Consider the following 8,619-nt stretch of genomic DNA (forward strand, 5'->3'; position numbering starts at 1 on the left):
ATAATATGAACCCCTACGTATCAAGGAATCTCTTTTTAATTTTTTTTCTTTCAGATTGCATGCTGATACATTTTAGGAATCATTTTCTGACATTTTGGGGTCCAATTACTTTCCCTCTCTCCCACACCTCCCTCTTCCCTGAGATGGCAGGCAATATGATGTAGGTTGTACATGTGTTATTACACAACACATATTTTCATGTTCATCATGTTATAAAAGAAGACATATTGTTTACACTAGAGAAAAATTCATAGGGGAAATAAAATGAAAACCACTATGTTTTAATTTGCATTCAGACTCCATCAGTTCCTTCTATGATAGTAGATAGCCTTTTTGTTATGAGTCCCTTGGAATTGTCCTGGATCCTTGCAGAGCTGATAATTGTATTTATTTCTAAATATCTCCAATAGCACCTATTACTGTGCTAGGCACATAGTAAGCAATCAGTAAATATTTGTTAAATGAATGAATGTAGATTTATATCCTGCTTTCAGTTGCAGAATGTTTTATATGAATTATCTCATTCAATTCTTAGAACCCACCTTTTGAGGTAGGTAGTATAAGTGGTATTGCCTCCATTTTATAGACTAGGAGCAACTAACTCATTTGTCTAAAATTATTCAGCCACTAGGTGATAGATATGGGACTTAAACCCAGGTTTTCTGACTCCCAAGTCCATTGGTCTTTATATTGTAGCACTGAAAAAGGAAATTGGGGAGCATTCCCTGAAAGAACAGTTCTAATGATTTCAACTAAAAAAGGTCAAATTGTCTTCACTAATCTGCTCAAGAATATGTGTATTTTACCTAATAATATTGATTAATAATATTATTTATTAGTTTGGGTGAAACATGACCTCAAGTGAAACAAAATCATGTTTTGACCACCAGCCAGCCTACATAACAACAGGGTTTCATGATCCTACATTGGTGTTTGGTTTTATCTCACAGGCCAAAGTGGCACAGTACAAAGAGTGCCAGGCCTGGAGTCAGGAAGTCTCCTCTTCCTGAATTTAAATCTGGCCTCCAACACTTATCAGCAGTGGGATCCTGGGCAAGTCACTTAAGCTAGTTTGCCTCAGTATCTTCATCTTTAAATGATCTGGAAAATAAATGGCAAATCAGTCTAGGAGCATTGCCAAGGAAACCCCAGATGGGGGCACAAAGAGTCAGAAAGGACTGAAAAATAACATAAATGACACTATTATATTGGATGGGATAGCGAGAATCATATGTGTGTACTTGTATATTCTCTGACTATTAAACATGAGTAAAATGAGGTCGGATAAGATGATCCCTAAAGTCCATTCCAAATTTAAGTTCTCAGAGCCTATATAAGATCTTTTGCTACTCCAAGAACCAAACATCTACTAGGAAAGATTGATAGCATCTTTAAGTTGAATATGCTGACAAACGTGACCTGGGAATTTGACTTGGGAATACTTCCACTAATACCAGTTGGGCAAAATTATTCTGTCCCTTGATAGCAATCCTCCAACTTCAAACCCTAAACGGCTATCCAATGGCACATGGTCATCTAGACTCTATTTGAAAACTTCCAGTGATAGAAAGTTCACTACTTTCCAGTGTAAAAATGGATATTCTTGATGTTGTAATAAAAGCTCTTCTCCATTGATAATGATGTTGTATCAGTGAAGAGAGGAAAGGGCTTCTGTTACAGGGACAGTATGAGAGGGAAAGAGCCAGGGCTTGTGAGAGTCTGAATGTTGTCTTTCTCTCCCTCCCCTGAGATAGACAGTTACAGCCTGAGTCCCCTGGAGTAATGGCTGGAGAGGACCTGAAGATAAGCTTCCCCTCTCAACCACACTTATGGATGTCTTCAGTGCCTCTCCCTGGGAAAGGATCTAGAGGTAAATTCCAGCAAGGGGCCTTACCTCAGAGAAGATGGCCTCAGGCACTCTTTGAGGTATTTGTCTCTATTTCCATATTGTATACCCTTTCAAACTATATTGAGAGGCTTGACAAGTATCTGACTGCATTATGGATTTCATATAGGTTCTTAGGTAAATAGGGCAAGAGAAGGAGGGAATAGGATGCCCTGTTGTATCTTAACAGTCCTTGGCCTGGATGGCATATAATTCTGCTCATTCAGATTTCACTGTCCCTTCCCAACTAAAACAAATCCTCTATTAGCTTATATATCTATTTGGTCTAAGAGATTGTAGAAGGAATAGGTTAGGGAAAGCAGGATAGGACAAGGGAGCTTGGCTCTCCTTTCTGAGAGTTCACAGCCCCCCTTAGGGGTCTGAGATATCTTCTCCTTACATTAGAGGTGATTGGAGATGTTTGTTTGAAGGAGATCAATATTAGGCTTGAATCATCAACCCTCCAAATCTGGCCTGTCAGGTCCTAGTCCCAGATCAGAAGCTCTCAGAATTCCTCCAGGTCAGTTTTTCCTTCCCAGAATCCTTTGCCCTCCATCTGCTACTGATTCTGCCTCAGTCCTCATGTCAGGGTTCCAAATCTTGCCCTGCCCCCATCCTTACAACAAGGGAATACATTTCTTATCTTGGGAGTTTCAATTGTTCTTCCTAATATTAAGTCAAAATCTTCCTTCCTCTAACATTATCTTTTTGCCCTATCTCTGTTTTTCTGGGGCTGATTGGAACAACTTTAATCCTTCTTTCTCTTGAGAGCCTTTGAAATATTTAAAGAGTCTTACCATGCCATTCTCTTAAGTTAAACTAGTCTTTTTGCTGTTCCTCATTCATTATATTCCATTTCCGTGCTTTTACACAGACTTTCCTCCATCTTTGAAATGCCTTTCCTCCTCACCTTTTCCTTTTAAAATGCCTACTTTCCTTTAAATTTAGCTCTAGAGGTACTATCTACATGAAGATCCCCCAGTTCCCATCATCTTCATGTTTTCTGACCCACAATTACTTTTTATCTGTTTCCTATTTATATTGTATTCTTATTTATGCACATATTAGCTCAAATAAAATGTAAGCTTCTTGAGGGCAGGATTTATTTTATTTTCATTTTTGTATTTCTTGGGGCTAGCATGGAGCCTGGTACATTGTGTCATAGGATTATAGACAGAGTTGGAATGGATCTTATCTAATCTAATCTCTTCATTCTACAGATGAGGAAACTAAGACCCAGAGAGGAAAAGTGACATGGCCAAGGTGATAAAGGTAACATGTTTTAACTAGGATTAAAACCTATACTGTAGATGCTTAATTAAGATGACTTGAATGTGAAGTTCACTAAAAATGATAGCTTGTATGTTGCACTGATACTGCAATACTCAACTTGATTTAAATATTTATTAAAGAATTTACCAATAAACATAATGAATTGTATTTCCTAACAAAGTCATGTTAGATAGACTACAAACATCAGCAGTAAATGAAAATATTATCTGCTGGACACTGTACATGCAATATGAATTTCATGGATATGATAGATTTGTAGCAACCTTCACTGAAATATTTATGCCTGACATTTGAAGGATTCATCTATTTAGGACAAAACTCTCTCATTCCATGAGAAAACACATGTAGATACCAAACGACCTCTTGGTAGGGGAGAAAAGGATCCTTGAAATTATTTGCTGTCTGGATCAATGAACATTGGGTCAATAAGACATTTCCAGAGTGTATGGTCTAATACTGATATGTTTTCTTTTTAGGTTTTCAGGTATTTGTCAGGCAGTATTTTTTTACTTTTCAGTTTCCAGTTGGATTAGTAGATGTGAAAAATCCTTTCAGGGTGAGTTCTGATTTTATGTGAGGATTTCATCTGGAGATGAGACTGGCTGGGAAGACAGCAAATAAATGCTCAGCTTGTGTTCAAAACATTCTGTGCTCTCCCCTTCATCAAAACTTTTACCTAAAAGAATTGGAAACTAAGAGGGTGTCCATCACTAGGGAATGGATAAGCAAGCTGTGGTGTATGATTGTAATGGAATACTATTACATCACAAAGATGGATAAACAGTTTGAGTTCAGGAAAACCTAGAAAGACTTTTAAGACCTGATGTAAAGTGAAGTGAGCAGAACCAGGAAAACGATGTATATAATAATAGAAATACTGTGCAATGATCAGCTACTAAGGACTAAACCACTATCAGCAAAGCAAGTCTCGAAGATAACCACAAGAGACTCATTATGAAAATGAAATCCACAGCCAAAGAAGGAACTTTGGGAGTCTAAGTATAGATCAAAGCATGCCATTCTCAACTATATTTCCTTCATGAGATTTCTATTGTATTTGTGATATGTGACTTCTACTATGACAGAAGTAATATGGGAATGTTTATGACAGAGAAGTATAGATATAACCTATATCAGACTATTCATTACTTTTGGGAAGGGTGGAGGGTTGGGAGGGAGAAAACTTTAATTCTAAAATGTCAAAAAAATCAATCATCAAAATGTTTTCTACATATAACTAAAAAAAAATTTAAATCCTGTGCCTAGTTTTTCCTTGGTTTATAAACATATTCAGACTTTCACATATCTCTTTCTAATTTCTACAATAATCTACTTCTCTGGCTGGGACCCTTCATTAGACCATTAAATAAAAGTGACAAAATCTGCATGAGAAGATTCTTTGTCACTCCATGTTTGGACTTGCAGGGTAGTTAGTTAAAACTGGGTGGATATTTATCAAGCAAAACTGAATTCATACCTTAATGAAATGGTGACTACATTTGCAAGCTGTTATTTTAGTGAGGGGATATTCTGTATCATTCCAGCAGCCTTTCTGCCTTTATTTTATAAGATTTTTGGCTGAAATAGCTTTCTCCTTGCCGTAATACTTTCTCACTTCAATTTTCCTGAGAGTTTCTATTTACTCTGTAATCATTATCCCACTAGTTAATAATCTTTCCTCCAGTTAAAAAAAAAAAAAACATTCATCAGGTAATGTGGTTTCAAAGTGCTGTCTTTTCTTTCCCTTAAGAATCACCTTTAAGCTGTGTAGCAACCATGTCACTTTGTTACACCAAGATTTTCATTTTGTCACTGGGTTCTAGTGCTCTCCCTCTCTTCTTCTTCTTCTTCTTCTTCTTCTTCTTCTTCTTCTTCTTCTTCTTCTTCTTCTTCTTCTTCTTCTTCTTCTTCTTCTTCTTCTTCTTCTTCTTCCTCTTCTCTTCTCTTCTCTTCTCTTCTCTTCTCTTCTCTTCTCTTCTCTTCTCTTCTCTTCTCTTCTCTTCTCTTCTCTTCTCTTCTCTTCTCTTCTCTTCTCTTCTCTTCTCTTCTCTTCTCTTCTCTTCTCTTCTCTTCTCTTCTCTTCTCTTCTCTTCTTCTCTGTCTCTTTCTCTACTTTTCCCCTTCCTACCCCCCTCTTTCCCTCCCTCCCTCCCTCCTCTGTCTCTTCCTCCTTCCCTCCCTTTCTCTCTGTCTTTGTCTATCCCCCCCACTCCCCATCCCCCTTTATCCTTACTGAGCTGCTGCTATATCCCATCTGCCAGAGCAGACCGTAAATGGTTGAATTCTAGCTACTTCTTAAATGTCAGACAAACACAAACCTCATCTTGCTGCCTTCACACATGACCTGCTGCAGTACCCCGCTCTCATCTTTATCTGATTCACAAGCAATAACTGTGAGATAGCTGGGATGACTGAGCTCGGATGGTTGTGAACTTTATCTTCCAGGTCATCTTTGGTGTGTGTGTCTTATATATAATCACCGTGCAGGTCAATTTGTTCATCCACAAGTCTTTATTTTTGTCTTTATCTGTGCTTGAACTCCAATCTGATAGCAGCCTGTGGCCCTTGCCACCCAGCAAGCATGAACATTCCCAGGACTGTCAGGGCTCACATGGGAAGGGCTTTTCAGCCTGGGTCTGCTTCATTATTCTTCCTTGAGTTCTTGTTCAGTGTTTTGGGGAAGGTGACTGCTTGGCCAGCTACATCAAACACACTAACTCCCCATAGGCTGAGCAGTGGTTACGAGGTCTTCCAGAACTCTGAAAGTTTAGAAGCAAATGTTGATAAGGCTTCTGGAAAGGGTTTAATAGTTACAACCAGAATGGAGTGTTAGCCCCATTATAAGAAGATAATGCCACTGATCCCTACAGTCAAGGTAATTCATTGCATTCATTCATACTCTCTTTCCAGCTCAGCTACCTTCTTTCCATGATAAACTCAAGGCGGAGGTCCAGCAGGGAGCACTTAGCAATTTTTGCATGTAGAGTAAGTTGAGGATGAGGGTGAGGAGGAAGCCTGCTCTAGAAACTCAGAAAGTTTCTGTGCTGTGGAAGAGGGAAGTCAAGAAAACAAGAATTTATTTAATTCTTACCTTCTGTCTTGGAATTAATATTAAACTGTGTAGTGATCGTATCACTTTCTAACACCAAAATTTTCATCCTATAACTGGGTTCTTGTTTTCTCTTTCTCCCCCCCAAACCCTGAACCCTCTTTATCCTCACTGAGCTGTCATCTCCAATCACACCAGACTAGATAGTAAGTACTTGAATCCTAGATACCTCGTAAATGTCAGACAAATACAGAACACTAAGTATTGATTCAAAGACAGTAAAATGGTAAGGGCAGGGTTAACTGGGGTTAAGTGACTTACCCAGGGTCACACAGCTAGGAAGTGTCTGAGGCCAAATTTGAGCCCAGGAGCTCCCATCTCTGGGTCTGATTCTTTTCCACTGAGTCACCTAACAGCCTTTTTTGGTACCTTCCTTAATTTCCTACCCAGTAGCAAAGCCCCAGTTGTTGCACTTTAGTTACCTTGGTGGGCTCTTCATAGTAAGGTTTTTGTTTCATTTTTGTTACTGTTATGTTGCTGTGAGGATACTTGAAATCTGGGGAAGGGAGAAGGAAAAAAGAGTCATTAAAAATAGGAGAAGGTGATTAGAAGGGGGAGAAGTTTCAAGGACTTAGCTACTTCACAATTATACTGAGGGCCATCCCAGGATTCCACTATCTTGTTATTTATAAACATGCCTGTAGAGGAGGTATGCTCTCTACTTCATCCTGGGGAATATCTGGACAGGAAAATCAATTTATAAGAAACTATTAGGGTGTAGCTTGGTGGTTTAGTGGATTAAGAGCCAGGCCCTTGGGAGGTCCTGGATTGAAATCTGACCTCAGATATTTTCTAGCTGTGTGACCCTGGGCAAGTCACTTAACCCCCATTGCCTAGCCCTTATCACTCTTCTGCCTTGGAACCAATATCCAATATTGATTCTAAGAGAGAAGGAAAGAAGTTTTGTTTTTTTTAAGAGAAACTGTTGTCATCTCTTTTTAAAGGATTTCTTCTATTCTACTGAACCTTCTCACTTTGTGTATTCTGTTGCATTTATGATGAAAAGATTGCCATCTAATTGCTCTTCCTTGTTCTTAACAAGTTCATGTAGCCTTCTGGTTCTTGTTCTCCTCTTATTCTTTCAAGCTGAAGGATGGAGATACTACTCAGAATAGATTCATTAGGGACTCAAAATTGATTGCTTCCCAAGTTAAAATAATAATTATTGGAGTAAAAAGCCCTCATTCTTTTTTATTATTAAGTGAAACGAAGAAATAAAATAACAGAAAATGCTTCTGGGAAATGGAATTTAAAAACTCTGTAGCTTAGAGAATCGTGACTGTGTGGCCTTGGGCAAATCTCTTAACTACTCGGAGCCCAAGTTTCCTAATATAAGCCTAATATTAAAAATGAGGAGATTGGACTAGACAGCCTCTAATGTCCCTTCCAATTCTAAATCTATGATCCCTGAGAGTCATACTTAGTTATTCATAGTGAGTGAAAGGGAGAATGAGGACTTAGACCCATGTCTAACTTTTTCTGTTAAAAAAAAAAAACAAGATGGTTATAAATTTTAGAGTCTAACCTAGCTTTATTCAATTGAACATGCATGCTGGTTACTTCTGCAATATCTTTTATATCTATCTCCTTTCCATTTTTATTGCCACTATCCTAGTTCAGTACATTATTACTTCTTAACTGATCTTTTGTAATTATTTCTTTATTGCTTTCCTTGCTTTATTCTCTTTTTTCTTTAGTCTAGCTTGTACATTCCTGGCAATTTAAACTTCCTGATACACAACTTCATTGTGTTCTCTTACCCTCTATGCTTCCATTCAAAAACCTTTATTGGTTCTCCATTGTCTACTGGACAAAGCTGAAATTCCTTAAATTGACATATAAACCTACCATGACTTGGTTCCCACGTTTCATTCTAACCCTGTCCTTACACTATTCCCCTCATGAGCCATATATTTTAGACAAGTCTGGAGTCCTGTATGCTCCCACCTCTGTTTCTTTGTATACATTTTATATATCACATCTGAAATACCCTCCTCCTGTTGGTACAATTCTACTCATTTTTAATCATCATCAATTATTATTAATTTCTTATAATCATATAGGTGACAAGAAATTTTCTATGGGAGTTATATCTCTCTCCTGATTTTGTTTCATAAATTTCTGTACTTAATTTTCATCATTGTATTGTTTATTTTGTTCTTCTGCCATGTTGCCTGCACAGCTTTCAAGTAAGTACCTTCTTAGAGTTTAATGTTGAAACAAAATGAGGTGCTTGGAAGTCACTCAACATATAGCTTGTATTCTCTGTTCACCCCAGCCCCCTCACTCTGTCTCTCTGTTTCTCTCCCCTTTGGATGATAAGGTTTTCAAG

The 8,619-nt window shown here is 38.0% G+C and overlaps 1 long non-coding RNA gene across 1 annotated transcript; it reads left to right on the forward strand.

Moving 5' to 3' along the window:
- The first annotated feature begins 306 nt into the window (after positions 1–306).
- On the forward strand, positions 307–5,004 carry LOC130457929 (uncharacterized). Its single transcript, XR_008917159.1, has 3 exons — positions 307–1,870; positions 3,106–3,157; positions 3,655–5,004. It is a non-coding gene; the product is annotated as an uncharacterized LOC130457929 (long non-coding RNA).
- Positions 5,005–8,619: the final 3,615 nt, after the last annotated feature.

Source organism: Monodelphis domestica, chromosome 1 (genome assembly GCF_027887165.1).
Source record: "Monodelphis domestica isolate mMonDom1 chromosome 1, mMonDom1.pri, whole genome shotgun sequence".
In the NCBI taxonomy this organism is placed as follows: domain Eukaryota; kingdom Metazoa; phylum Chordata; class Mammalia; order Didelphimorphia; family Didelphidae; genus Monodelphis; species Monodelphis domestica.